General features: G+C 35.2%; 1 protein-coding gene across 5 annotated transcripts in view; it reads right to left on the reverse strand.

The window, feature by feature from the left end:
* The window catches only part of LOC128259070 (regulating synaptic membrane exocytosis protein 2), a 77,385-nt gene that overhangs the window by 45,131 nt on the left and 16,316 nt on the right, over nt 1–15,938 (reverse strand). For 3 of the 5 annotated variants that reach the window (XR_008268013.1, XM_052991202.1, XM_052991203.1), the window contains exon 2: nt 9,655–9,884. The exons of 1 other annotated variant lie outside the window; for it this stretch is intronic. The gene's annotated coding sequence lies outside the window, so the exon portion shown is untranslated. Of the gene's footprint in view, nt 1–9,423; nt 9,496–9,654; nt 9,885–15,938 lie in introns of those variants that run through there. One more of the 5 variants, XM_052991207.1, reaches the window with a different exon arrangement.

Raw genomic sequence — 15,938 nt, forward strand, 5'->3', positions numbered from 1 at the left:
AGGAGGCTGTTGGGAAAATGGGTGGAAAAGCTGGGCGAAAAAGCGACGACAGAGCCTCTCGTGCTTACACAAGCTTAGCGAGCAAGGATGTGCTCATAAATTGTAACTTTCCGTTGCTGTTGTTGGTGTTGGTAACAAGCATGAAATCACATAAACACACACACTCACACTCGCTGCGAAATCAACAGGACGAAGAGCACGAGGCCGGATGCTGGCAAAGTTCCAGCCAACTTGGTCGACTGTAGTTGGCACCCAGTTAATTAGCGCGAAATTGGGAGAATGAGTTTCCGAATCGGGCTATCTGCCTTGTGCTTGGGGCCATGGGCTATATGCTCTGGGCCGCAAGAAGCCCTCGTCCTGTGCATGCTAATGAAACTGATCAGATTGCCATTAGCATTAAAGGTCACTGTTTGTGGGTGTGTGTAGGTTTTGGATATAATCATGCATTAAATAAAGTCCAACAAGATTTATCACCCACATGAATAGATCCTGTGCAGGACCTGCAACCCAAGGACATCGCAATTGTCACGCACAGGCAAACAAAGCTTCGAAAAAAAAAAACAAAAAACCAGGCCGTAACCGAAACAAATCGAAATTGAAACGCTCGAATATAAAATAGAGTGTTTTACACAAAAAGAAATTGAGTTTTTCAAATGCAAATGCCATTTCCCAGTTAAACAGAAAAAGTTTTATAATAAAATGTTTTTTAAAATTATCTACCACTTTTCAGTTAATCAGAAAAAGTCTTACCATATAATGGCAATTATATAATGAAGTATAAAAGGTATTTATATGTAGAATATATACGTCTATGTATGAAAAGGTGTAACCCTTCAAAATATATATTTAGAATTAATTTTGTTATTAACAACAAACTTTTTAAAAACTTTCTATTAATAAAGTTTTAATAAATTAAATAGTCTCTTCTGCAAAGAAATTAAATACATGAATCTAAAAATCAATTTTATAAAATTGTAACGCTAAAGTTTAGGAATTTATAGAAAACCTCTATTTTTTAATTTAAAAATTGTGTTTGTTTTTGTTTATTTCTTTTTAGAACATTTTTTCCAAATTTGTTTTATACTTTTCTGTGTGTGTGTGAGTGTGGGCTGCGGCAAACTTTCAATGTCCGGCGATTTATTGCGACTAACGTCACACAGGGTGTCAAAGTGAATTGTTATGCCGGAACGTGCATGGGACACAAATTAAGTGCAGGCCCGTCCGAAATAAATGGAGGAAAAATACGGCAAAAGCAATTCCTCAGCCAAATGAAGCGCAACAGCTGTTGAACTGGGAATGAAAAGTAAAAAAAAAGGAGAAGAACCATGGACCCAGAGCAGCATCAGGACCAATTGCAGTTGAGAAATCGCAGCGCAGTTCATAAATAAACCGGACAGCGGGAGGCAGCACCAGAATAGCCAGAAGTCGAGCTGGAAAAGGGGGAAACCACCGACCCCATGAATGGCATGAATGAAGCGTTGTCAACAAAGCCAAGCGATGGGGGATTTTCCCGGCGGACTGCAGATTACAAACCCAGTCAGTGTAGGGTCCTTCTCCCTTATTTTTTGTTGTCCTGTTGCTCGGCTTGTTAACACACTCCGTGCTCCGTTGTTGTGGGTTGAACACCAAAGGATGGCAGAGGATGCCCAGCAGAGGATCGCAAGGACCAGGATAAGATGAAACCCACTCCATCTCCTAACCACTTGAGGTGCCTGCACAAAAAGTGTGCGCGCGTGTGTGTCACTTGAAACTATGAAGAATCATAGTTTCGATCTCGGGCAAAATTAATTTACCTTTCGAGAACATGACAAAGTTTCGAGGGGACACAACTTTAGAAAGAAGAGGGAAACTTTCAATGAGCTACAGGAAAATTCAATGACACGTGCCAGTATTAATTCTAGGAATTCTTAAATTAAATCCTTTTGAATACCTCACACAAAGAAAAAAAAGCTGAAATTCGCCATTAAAATCAATTTATGAAAAATGTAATAAGCTGTTTTTAATTAATTATAGGTAGCTTCAAGTGCTAATTGCCCACTTAAAACATTTTATTTGCTTTTATTTTTTTTAAAGGTTTACTGGAAAAGTATTCAGCATGATTTTGAGAAGAGTAAATTTGAATTTACATGTGTTTCATATTAAAATTAACGTATTAAGATAATAAAACTAAGTATAACAAATTGTGAGATTTTATTTGAAAGGTTTTGAACATTAATTTTATAAACTTAAAGAATATTAATATATTCAATCTTGTATTATTATTCATAATATACCTCAACATTGACAGAGAACAAAAATGTTTTCTATACCGAGTTTGGAAATCAGAATTTTAATTATTCTGATTCTATGTTTGACAACATGGTATTTTTCTTTTGGTATTTCTTAATTTAAGAAATCCTTTGGTTTTTTTTATCCAACCCATTTTTAAACTTCTGGTTTATATATAATAAACAAAACAGTTTTAAAGCTTGCGTTTTTAAAGATACTGGGCTTATTAAAGAACCTGAGTACGTAGGTATGAGTTTTTCGGGCACTGTTGCCACGACAGGCGAGATTGTGGGCCAAACAGTATTCTTAATGAAACTGGGACCGCGGCCTGTTTGCTCCTGGCCATCCGGACATACGGCCCTTCGGTCATCAGGACATGCACATGGACATGGACATCCAGCGGCCAAATGGCAAGCTGACGGAATGTCAACGCCATGGTTGGCTAATTGGCAGAGACGGGCTTACGTGGCGGATACGCGATTTCCGCCTCCTTTTCGCTGTCCTTGGAAAGGTTTAATTGCTGGAAATAAACAGAAGAAGTTCGAGGATGTTGTGTGGGCCGACCGAACAGATTGCTGCCTGATTCTGATTCTGATTGTGAATCCGAATTCGAATCCCTTTTCCCTTTCCATTTACAATTTGGGCCAGGATTTTCAGGATTTTCGCAATGCCAAACACGTACGCGGCAAAATGAAATAAAACTACGCCCACCGAAAAACGTAGAGCTATGTCGTGAAGGAGTCACAAACAAAGGCTGGCAATCGTTTAAACAGCCGGCAAACTCAATTATTTAAATGCTGTGGGGGCGTAGGGGGCGTGGCAAGGGAGTAGCTCATGTGAATCAAGTGGCACTCGCTTTTGCGGTCGCACCCGGCGATACATGCAACTTGACATTTAATCAAAGCAAAATCCTATGCGAGAGTCCTTTAGAGCCCTTATGCTTCCTCCACAATGATTTCCCCATCAAGGACCTCCGTTTGGCGCCGTTTTGCGGTCTGGCCGCAAAACTGTTGACACGTCGTCATCGCTCTCCATATCCGGTCGACTGTATCCCCTGACTTTCATCTTAATTGAAATCGAATCAAAGTGTTTTCACTCAACAAATGAAATTGTCTGCTGCACGCATTGTTCGGCAATGTTCTGTTTCGGTTTCTTTTTCTGTGGCCAACTGTTGCCGCCAACTAATGACCTGGCATTGTGTTCTCCGGCTTTTAGGTTTTACACTCAATTTGCTGGTAGTATTGTGGCTTATTTTTTCATAAAATATTTATTACAAAATTTTTTTTGTTCTCCGTCTCTTTGTTTGCTCCTTTTGGCCCCCAGGCAATTGGCCAGACTTTGTGTCGAGATATTTGATTATAAACTGGAACAGAAACGGAAACCCATTCACTTCACAATGCCAGAAGTTGCGTGCCACGATTTGGGAGATTGGATTATGGAACCAATATTGTCGTTCCGAAATGCGTTTGATTTCTCCTCCTTCGGCGCAGATTGTACAAAGCTTTTGGGCCGGGGCTTATCGGACAACGGAAGCCCATCTCCCCAATGCACTGTGCCACACATCGATATCAAACAACTGGCGAGTGCTTAGCAAATATTACGCACTCGCTCTGTTTGCTATTAGGAGGCATTACGCATACGCAGTGTGCACAGCAAACATTACTACAGAGAGACATATATATAAGACCAGTAATTTGCAATCGCCTAAAAGTCGTTTAAAATATTAAGTCTGTCTTCTTTAGCTACCAACTTAAGAAAATATATTATGTAGATTATGTTTAGAAATTTAATGAAAGTAAAATTTTTAATTTAAAAAATTAACTAGCCTTGTTGCATTTTTGTTTGAAAACAGTCTAAAGATGTTCTCATACAACACGCTGCATGTGGAAATATTTTAAAGGTGTATTTACTTACTCGAATGTTATGTTAAATTAAGTTCATAAAATTCTTTTGTATTTAATGGCACAGTTTCAAGGAAAATGGTATTATAGCTTGACAAATTCACTTAAATTTGTGCTAAAGTCCCATTAAAACTATACAAATTAAACTTCAGTTTAGTTTAAAGCCTACAAGAATTGAATAATAAGGAATTTAGTTTAAAGCTCTTTTTTTCATGTCCAAGCTCAATGTTTAATAAACTAACTGAAGTGCTAAATGTAATATATCGCTTTAATACGCTTATCTAATAATAGTTAAACTGCTGTAAAAACGTAGTAATCACTATTTTTTAAACCGAAATAAGGATGTGTTTTTCCGAGCAGAGCATTAAAATGAGTGACAAATCAACTTGATATAGATATGGGTACAAAATCCCTCAGTTCGCCAGGCGCTTATTAACGCTTTGTAAAATGTGCAGCTCGACGACTATTTTCTTGCATGACAACACGCAACGGTGCCACGCCCCCTTCTCCACATTTCTCTCCACGCTCAAAAAGGGGCGGCATTTTGGCATTTATGATGTCGCGCCAACGTGGCAAACTCATTAGGAATGCGTGAAATTCAACACACAGTCTCATCCGAAATTTAAGGGCGTAGACAGTGCGTAATTGTCGCTTTTGCCATAGTCGTAAAACCAAGGGAAACGCTACTTAATTTTCTTATTAGAGCATCATTTCTACGCATCCCTTTGATTTATTCACTGCAAAAACTTTATATTAATTACGCACGGCTGGCATGGGAAATTAAATCAAACGAAGCACATAGAACAAAAAAAAATACAAAGAAGTGTATGGGATAAAAACCGAACCTCGGGATAACAAAACCCCCGGTGAAGCTGGAAAAAAGGCTTAATGGCCGTTAAGCGATGGCACGACCGTAAAGATTTTCGGCAGACTGGGATCCACGGAGCAAAGTGACCGCAATTAATTAACCACAAGGCGGTGAGTGCCGCTGGCAATAAAAAATAATTATAATTATTTTCAGCAAGTGCTCGCAAATCGAGACGTTTACACTCATAAAACAGGAGCGAAAAGACTTAAGTGTAAAAAACAATTTTCAAAATCTGGTTGGGCAACAATTTTAAACTAGTGGGAATTTTGAATATTGAAGTACTTTTTGCCGATTAATAATGAATCCCTTTGAAAATGAATGAAAATAGTGAATGAAATTTAAATTGGTTAAAACACAATCTTTACTCAGGAAGATTATTTATTTATGCACATTTTAAAGAAATAGAATGCAAACCAATTTAATTTACTATTAACGGACATTTTTTTTGGCCAAAGAAACAACAAAATACAAATATTTTTGTATGCATTGATTAAAAAAAATGCCCTTTATTATATATAATAATTTTCTTAGCTAAAAAAATACGAACAATATTTCTAAGATGGAATTTAGTTGTTTTTTTTTTTTATTGATTGAAAAGATTGTTATTTTTTATAAGAAGCAATTTCCTTAATCGCTTTTATGTATTGATTCAAAAGATTAAGATTTATTATAATGGTAATTAATGAGAACTAATTGTCTTATTATGCATTCCATTTTATAATTCGAAAAAAGGGTGACTTAATGTTGGCAATTTTCTTAGCAAAAATAAATGGACACAATTTACAAGTGTAGCCTTAGAAAAGCTGGATTTGGAGCACAAAATTCCACAAAATAATATAAAGTGGCAAGCATTCGTTGCGTAATTAAATGCTGGCCCAAACTGAGCAGGGCAAAGGTTAAGCTGACTGGCTGACAAGGTTCTGTGCTTTGTGCTGAAGCATATTGCCAATTAATTATTCAGCATATGCATGAAGGATATAAACCAATGTCCATGTCAATGTCGAACTGTCGGAAAACTAAACAGATCCGTAAAAGCAGCTCAACGGCCTCATGAACTTTTGCAGCGCATCTAATGCGAATTCAATGTCGTCCTGGCCTTCCTTTTAGTCCTCCTTCCCTAAAATCGCCTTCGTCTCGTCCTTGGAAGGACGACCTCGTGGGCCGTCAGAAAAGTCTATTAAAAATTTGAGCGCAAACTAAATAAATATGCAAAAGAGCGCAAAATACACATTTTTAGCCAAGGACATGACAACCTGGATTCAGAACTTGTTTATTCAGCATTACACATAATCACGTCTACCCATCGATATCCCTGACTCGGGCATATGTCCTGTCATTATTGTTATTGCTCGCACTGTCGTTCAACAGTGGTTGCGTTGTGTTGTGTTGTGCTTACTTATTTACTTATCGCACCACACATAACATGTGTCTGGGCTGTCGCAGCTGTCTGTCTGCGGTAAAACCCATTTTTCCCGACGCCTTCAGCTGTCTCCTCCGGATCGCATTCCCATATTTATTTCCCTTCCGACATTCCCTGCATTTTAGCACGGTATTGGCGGAGGCCTGTAAATTGCATTGCAAGTACTCGAGGATACACATTGCGAAATACCATGAAACCAGGTCATGACTTCTGAATTTCCTTCTTTAGCTAAAAAAGCTTTAAAAAGGAAATAAAATAAAAATCAAATTTAAACTTGTTATGAACTTTTCCTGATTTCAAAATTATTATCCAATCTTTTTAAATATTTTTAAGTATATGAATCACAAATAATATGATTTACTATTCAGTAAAAGTATTCATAATATATATTAACGTCTTAATATTATATTTCATAAGTCATAAATACAAAAACATTTCAGCAATGCTGTTACCATTTAATAATATTTATCACAATTTCTGACAACGCTTACTTTCTATCTAAAATACTGTCGACATGAAAGTGGTAGGCCAAATAGGCAAAAAACCCGTATTACTGTCAATTACGAATTCGAGTGCTTTATTCCCTTGCAACATTAAACAAATCTGTGTGGCCGGAAGGTCAAATGTCAGACCTGCAGACAGACAAATATTTAATTCCCACAATCGCACACAATCCGACATCCCAGGTTTCCAGTCCTTTGCCCCATTTATTATTTATGAAATATTCAGCACTTATATTCATTGGTTTGATTGCGATCCAAATTGATGCATTTTTCATATGGTCTGCCAAATTGACTTTAACTTTCTAGCGAAAGTGAGCGCCAATTGAAATGGCAAATTGGGCTAATTCGGTCTGATGAAGCACTAATTATACGCCATTTCAGCTACGAATTCATCCGGGGGTGTATTCAATTAAATCCGCGCAAATCGAGGAGCCCCGGGCCATATTGATTACAAGGTCGCGCAAAAATAAACATGAATCCTGGTTGATTTATGACAAATCGAGAAAAGTAAACAGAGCGAAAACTGCGTTTGATATTTTCCGTATGTAACATATTACGCATACGCCGCGTGGGCGGTCACAGCCCCAAGTCATTTTTCATGATAATGTATTAAACATAAATATTAATCAAAGGCGGTGGAGAGAGTGAGGGCTTGGGGAAAAGCCGCAGCGAAGGCATTCTGTTATTGAGCTCCACAATTTAAATTGATCCACAAGCAATAGCAAAGCAATAATTGCTGTGGTTTTGGTCTTGCTAGGACGGCACAGAGATACTCTGGGTTTTGCACCCGAAGAAGACGGCAACCGAGGCTATTATTCGACCGCACATCCTTGCCAGGACTCTCCATTCCGGAATCCGGACCTGCGGAATGCCACAGGCATCGCCCATTGTCCGGGGGACTCGATTCTGCAACGCAAACCTAATCATCTGCGCACAGTAATCCCATCATTTGTAATGCATACTCATCCGGGGTTGGGCAACGAGCACTGACAGAAAATATCACCCTAAGAGGTCCTTAACATGATTTGTTATTGTTTTTTATACCCTTGCAGAGGGTATTATAATTTCAGTCAGAAGTTTGCAACGCAGTGAAGGAGACGTTTCCGACCCTATAAAGTATATATATTCTTGATCAGCATCACTAGGAGAGTCGATCTAGCCATGTCCGTCTGTCCGTCTGTCCGTCTGTCCGTCTGTCCGTCCGTTTATATGCAAACTAGTCTCTCAGTTTTAAAGCTATCTGCATGAAACTTTCCCAAAAGTTGTCTTTCTATTGCAGGTAGTATATAAGTCGGAACGAGCCGGATCGGACGACTATAGCATATAGCTCCCATAGGAACAATCGGAAAAATAAATAAAAAAAAATTATAACTTTGCTGTTTTTTAATTTTTTGTTTAGTTCTTCGACATATAGTAATGGTAAAATATTTCCGATTTACGGTTTAAATTTCATCAAAATCGGACGACTATAGCATATAGCTCCCATAGGAACAATCGGAAAAATAAATGAAAAAAAATTATAACTTTGCTGTTTTTTAATTTTTTGTTTAGTTCTTCGAGATATAGTAATGGTTTAATATTTCAGAATTACGGTTTCAATTTCATCAAAATCGGACGACTATAGCATATAGCTCCCATAGGAACAATCGGAAAAATAAATGAAAAAAATTATAACTTTTCTGTTTTTTAATTTTTTGTTTAGTTCTTCGACATATAGCAATGTTTAATTATTTCAGAATTATGGTATAAATTTTATCAAAATCGGACGTCTATAGCATATAGCTCCCATAGAAATAATAAAAATATATAAAATAACTATCTAATAATTGAGCTGCAAATAATCATAGTTTCAATGTTTTTTTTTAGCACATACTCAAGTAAATCATAATTTAAATGTTTTCAAAAGTATTTAATTAATGCAATAGCTGCAAGGGTATATGAACTTCGGCTTGCCGAAGTTTGCTTTCCTTCTTGTTTTTTATCAATTTTATCAAGAATATTACTACATTTATTATTGGTATATTGTCTGCATTAAATGAATAAACATTTTCCTGCATATTCAATAGAACTGTATATTTATATATATACATATAAAAATATGAATAAATTTCATAAAATTTAATTTTTTTTTGTTTTATTTAAAGTGCTATTACATATATTATTGTTATATTGTCTCAATTAATTTCACTTAAGATCCCATAAATCCTGCATAAATAACTATTTAAAAATTAAATAGACTAAATACAATTTTAAAAAATATTTATTTACATTTTCACATTGCTTAAGAATTTTATATCTACTCAATCAATTTATAAAAAAAAAAAACAGACATCTATCTAAATAAACAATTTATACTTATCCATCATTTCAATATTTCTTAGTCAGTTTTGGCTTATACTTTCTTGGTAGAAAAATGTATAGTAAACTAATAAAATATTTAATTAAATATTAGTTTATATAAACCTGGTGGGGAAATCCGTTTCCTACAAATTTTCACATTCTGTAAATTTGTAACTTTCTGACCACTGCTTAAATCGACATGCGTTGCTTTCCTGCAATAATATCGCTTTTATATTCAATGATAAAAATAACTAATCTTTATACCAGATTCTTATTGTTTTTCCGTGTAAGCACACAAATACAAAAGTTAGTAGTGTGTAGGCCTCTCATCTGGCCATTGTGGCAACAAATTACCTGTGCGATTTGATTTCATTTCCGTTCTGCTGCCACCGCCCTCACATTTTCATCTGCAGGCTCGGGATGAGGAATTCTTCAGAGAGGAATATGGCTAGCTCTGTAGTTACCAGATCCCTTGCCATCTAAATCATCATCATCAACCTGCTCGATTTGTTGTGCGCCGTCGATGTGCATTCGGTTTTTTGGCTTTCGATTTGAAATCGGGCTGCGTGTATTGGAGCTCAACTCTGCAAGGATATGAGCGAAGGAGAGTTGTTGTGAGCATGTCCTGGCATTAGACAGCTGTCGAATGTGAAATGTGGGGCATAAATCAAATGATATATATTCGACAGGGCGAAAAACACTCCTCCTAAACTGAAATCAGGCAGCCCTGCGTTACAAATTCATTAATTTTCGTTTAAATTGATTCAATCTTGTTTACAATAAATTTAGTTTTCACTCCTCTCGATTTGTTTTTTCCCGGAAGAGAATAATGGTTTTTTTTAATTAATAATTGTTAATGAATGCAAATTTATCAATTTGTATTAAAAAGGTAATTAATCTTATTTATAAATATATTTTCACTCTTCTCGATTAATGTTTTTCCAAAAGAGAATAATTGCTAGGACATTTTGTTTTGTCTTCCAATTTGTGATTTTATAAAACTATACAAATATAAGAAACTTTATTTAGTTGTTAAACTAATAGCTTTAGCCTTTATAGAAATTAAATAAATAAATAAGTAAACAATGCTGGGGAAGAGAAATCATAAGACTTTAATTTATTTTTTAATTTAAAGAAATATGTTAATTTAAGTGCGAGCTTTTGACACTTTCCATTATCGATTCTGTTTGAATGTGTCCCCTCAATTAATACTTTAACACAGCAGCTGACTTCTCTCCATTTACTCCGAGTACTAAGTGCCTACTAAGCCCCCAAAAGTGCAGAGAAAGTATATTTTTATCGTGAATTCGGCTGACTTGAAAACTTTTTGCCGTTTATTGCTGTAGCTATGTTTATGTTTATGTATATGTTAGATATATATATACTAAATGTGGCTGGATCTGAAGCCTTCTTGTGGCTGTTGTCGTTACTCTCGTAATTATTAAAGTTGGCCAACTGGGCTGCGGTCACACGGTCCTTGGGGCATTCAAGTTTTGTGTCCTATTCCTCCTTCTTTTTCGGCGCCCTCAAGTATGCAACAGAATTTGAGGGATATTCTTCAGACTATAAAGATATAGTGTGGTGGCACAGAACATCCTCATTACGTTCAAGTGGCAGTGGCACACTCAGAATGCAGAATTTCTGTGGCCGAAAAACTTTTTGAGCGACTTAGAGGCTGTTTTTGAAAGTTGATTTAAATTACCAAATGAGAAATGTAGTTGTTGGCCGGAAGTTGTCGTCGTTGTCGTTGTCAGTCGTGAGTCGTAAGTTGTCGACAGCTCGACATAAACAAGGGCATAAATTACACAAAGGCAGCTGGCAGCAGGAGGACCAAAGTCCTAGTCCATTTTCGACAGCATCAAAGTCACTCAAGCACACGGGGCCCATAGTCGAGAAACTTGGCCGAAAGTAAAGTATGCAAAAAGCCCTGGCTGGAGTGAAATTATGAAGCACTGCCAAATTCGTTCAAATTGCCAGACAGCCGGGCCGCCAGTCAGTCAGCCAGTCAGACATCCTGTGTCCTGGTCGAACGTACGTGCCGGGAGCTCTGGGTCTGGAAAAGTTAACCCGGGCCACGTAGCCATACCACTTCACTCCACTTCGCCCCTTCGATCCCCTGCTGCCAACCAACCCAACTGGTTTTTGTTCAATCAACAACAGGGCTATATTGCCACCCGCTTGTTTGTCTAAGTGAAGTGAAGTGTGCCAAAGATATTTGCGCCCGATATTCGTCCAGGCATTCCGGGTTAAGGCCTGCCACCCAGTCACACTGTCAGTTTTAGCTCCTAGTTTATACGCTGGGCGAAAATGGGACACGTTTTTCTTAACAATTAATAATTTTTTACCCACAACATTCGCCTTGGAGTTTTAATAATTGCAGTATAAGTTAAAAATAAATACAAATCTTTTAGTAGTACATAAAATCTTTTGAGTGCTTTTCTTATTTCTATTTAAATAATTTATATTTTAAAAATAGCATAACAGCATGTATTTTTTTTGCAGTTCCTCTTTATATTCGTTAAGAATTTAAAAATAGTGTAATAGCATATATTTTAGGACGAAGCATTTTGACAATACATTAAATAATACTCAATATTTTTACACCTCTGCAAAATACATCTGAAACTAATTATATATTATTATTTACTCGTTTTAAATAGTTTAAGGAACATCGCAAACTTTAAAACATTTCTAAACTTTTTGAAGACATTTTTGACTTGAATAAAACTTATCATCAAATAAATTTACGAGGGCTTACTCTCAACTAGTTTTATTAAAAGAAAAATATTAAATTTAACACTTCCTTACAGTACAATTATAAAGCTTTACATTTCAATATTTTACATTTCTTAAATGTTTTTCCTTTATTGCAGATAGTTTTTTAATTTGTTTTTCTTGAAGTCCAACTATTTGCTGCATTTCACATAAAGCTAATCCTTGTTCTTTTCGTCGTTCTTCTTTCAGTTTAAACTGATATTTTATTTCTGCAATTTCATTTTCTATGACGTGTTTAGTACGTAACAAGTGATCCTTTAAAGACTTTTGAAACTTGCAGAGTAGAAGATGATTCGGGGTGAGAAGGACCAATTGTTTTGATTCAGTGGCCGAACCAGGAACCAGATTGGAGTTACTTGCAAAGTCACACGAATCGGTCTCTCCAATATCAGACATTTTTTTATGTCAAAAATACAAATATGTTTCTGCTCCTATGAAGTTCGACGTATAACTTTTTAATGTCAAAAATGTTTAATATAAATAACAAAGCGGTTGCTATGGATATATGTAGTTAGGTTAGAAAAATGTGTTACTTTTATATTGTAAAAAAAAATTTTTTAATTGAATAAAATGAAAAAGTGGTTAATCCATTTTAAATCTTTATAATTCACCTTTAATGCAAATTTTAATTTGTAGAGGATAATTTTTTATTGGGGTTTCTTTCAGGTGAAAGGGAAATATTTAATAAATAAATATTAAAAATCATTTTTGGGCTTACATTAAAAAAAACAGTTTTAGGTTTAACTTATATACTTTTTAACGTTATAACAAAAAACCAAAAAACAATATTTTTCTCAACTTTTTCTCTCTGTAATCCCAAAGAATAGGCTTATGGCGAAATGACTGTATCACTCAATAGCCAGAATATGACAAAGAGAGCACTTGGGCCTGATGGAGCAATAACCAGGCTGGCAAACAAGTATTTCTATTTCACTTCGAACGCCGCTCTGTCTAATGAGCCATCCTTTCGGCAGGATTTCGCTTCCTGGCAGCGGAAGAGTACCGGACACACGTGTGCCTTTGATTTGAATGCGACAAAAGAAATTAGTTTCATATGCAGAGTGTTGGGAGGATTGTTCACGCTCTAGGGATTATGTGGAACAAATACAATCAGACGTAAAGACATTTTCTCTTTTACGAGTCATGGATTTTCCACCTTTCAATAGATTGTTTTGAAGTGGGCATGAACTAGAGCTGAATGTCTTGTTCTTAAAATCTCTAGAGGCCTACAAAAAAAAAAAAAATGCGTCATTAAATATCTTACACCTAAAATTATGGTACACTGACTGACTTTTTCTCAGTATTTTTCAGGTTCATTGGGTAATTTTCTTCAAAATGGTTTCACTTTAAACTTATTTGTGTAAAATACAAGACAGTATTAATGTTTAAGTAATTTACATCTAACAATTTCTAGACAGCTGAAATAACAAAATAGGTAAAAACAATCAAGTTTTTTAATCAAAACTGTGGGAAAAAATGGTTTAATAATATAATGTCATACCTCGTCATAAATTGCAGTTTTTTGATCGAAACTATGAAATATAATGGTTCAATGTTGGAATGCCATACCTCGTTGAATTCGTCATAAAATTTCCAACAAACTGGCATTCACAGTTCAAACATATTTGGTTGGATCAAATTTCGAAAAAAATGATGATGGTACCCCTTATAAAAAATGCTAAAATTAACGACCTCCAAAAAATGAGTTCAAATTGCAGTTTTTTGATCAAAACTATAAATTATAATGCTAAAATTAACGACCTCCAAAAAATGAGTTCAAATTGCAGTTTTTTGATCAAAACTATAAATTATAATGGTTCTATTTTGGAATGCCATACCTCGTTGAATTCGTTATAAAATTTCCAACAAACTGGCATTCACAGTTCAAAAATTTTGGGTTGGATCAAATTTCGAAAAAAATGATGATGGTACCCCTTATAAAAAATGCTAAAATTGGCGACCTCCAAAAAATGAGTTAAAATTGCAGTTTTTTGATCAAAACTATAAATTATAATGGTTCAATGTTGGACTGGCATACCTCGTTGAATTCGTTATAAAATTTCCAACAAACTGGCATTCACAGCTCAAAAATTTTGGGTTGGATCAAATTTCGAAAAAAATGATGATGATACCCCTTATAAAAAATGCTAAAATTGGCGACCTCCACAAAATGAGTTAAAATTGCAGTTTTTTGATCAAAACTATAAATAATAATGGTTCAATGTTGGACTGGCATACCTCGTTGAATTCGTCATAAAATTTGCAACAAACTGGCATTCACAGCTCAAAAAATTTGGGTTGGATTAAATTTCTAAAAAAATGATGATGGTACCCCTTATAAAAAATGCTAGAATTGGCGACCTCCAAAAAATGAGTTAAAATTGCAGTTTTTTGATCGAAACTATAAATTAGAATGGTTCAATGTTGGACTGGCATACCTCGTTGAATTCGTCATAAAATTTCCAACAAACTGGCATTCACAGCTCAAAAATTTTGGGTTGGATCAAATTTCGAAAAAAATGATGATGGTACCCCTTATAAAAAATGCTAAAATTGGCGACCTCCAAAAAATGAGTTTAAATTGCAGTTTTTTGATCAAAACTATAAATTATAATGGTTCAATGTTGGACTGGCATTCCTCGTTGAATTCGTTATAAAATTTTCAACAAACTGGCATTCACAGCTCAAAAATTTTGGGTTGGATCAAATTTCGAAAAAAATGATGATGGTACCCCTTATAAAAAATGCTAAAATTGGCGACCTCCAAAAAATGAGTTAAAATTGCAGTTTTTTGATCAAAACTATAAATTATTATGGTTCAATGTTGGACTGGCATACCTCGTTGAATTCGTTATAAAATTTCCAACAAACTGGCATTCACAGTTCAAAAATATTTTGTTGGATCAAATTTCGAAAAAAATGATGATGGTACCCCTTATAAAAAATGCTAAAATTGGCGACCTCCAAAAAATGAGTTAAAATTGCAGTTTTTTGATCAAAACTATAAATAATAATGGTTCAATGTTGGACTGGCATACCTCGTTGAATTCGTTATAAAATTTCCAACAAACTGGCATTCACAGCTCAAAAATTTTGGGTTGGATCAAATTTCGAAAAAAATGATGATGGTACCCCTTATAAAAAATGCTAAAATTGGCGACCTCCAAAAAATGAGTTAAAATTGCAGTTTTTTGATCAAAACTATAAATAATAATGGTTCAATGTTGGACTGGCATACCTCGTTGAATTCGTCATAAAATTTGCAACAAACTGGCATTCACAGCTCAAAAAATTTGGGTTGGATTAAATTTCGAAAAAAATGATGATGGTACCCCTTATAAAAAATGCTAAAATTGGCGACCTCCAAAAAATGAGTTAAAATTGCAGATTTTTGATCAAAACTATAAATTATAATGGTTCAATGTTGGACTGGCATACCTCGTTGAATTCGTCATAAAATTTCCAACAAACTGGCATTCACAGCTCAAAAATTTTGGGTTGGATCAAATTTCTAAAAAAATGATGATGGTACCCCTTATAAAAAATGCTAAAATTGGCGACCTCCAAAAAATGAGTTAAAATTGCAGTTTTTTGATCAAAACTATGAATTATAATGGTTCAATGTTGGACTGGCATACCTCGTTGAATTCGTTATAAAATTTCCAACAAACTGGCATTCACAGCTCAAAAATTTTGGGTTGGATCAAATTTCGAAAAAAATGATGATGGTACCCCTTATAAAAAATGCTAAAATTGGCGACCTCCAAAAAATGAGTTAAAATTGCAGTTTTTTGATCAAAACTATAAATAATAATGGTTCAATGTTGGACTGGCATACCTCGTTGAATTCGTCATAAAATTTG

The sequence above is a fragment of the Drosophila gunungcola genome (genome assembly GCF_025200985.1).
Source record: "Drosophila gunungcola strain Sukarami chromosome 3L unlocalized genomic scaffold, Dgunungcola_SK_2 000005F, whole genome shotgun sequence".
Taxonomy (NCBI): domain Eukaryota; kingdom Metazoa; phylum Arthropoda; class Insecta; order Diptera; family Drosophilidae; genus Drosophila; species Drosophila gunungcola.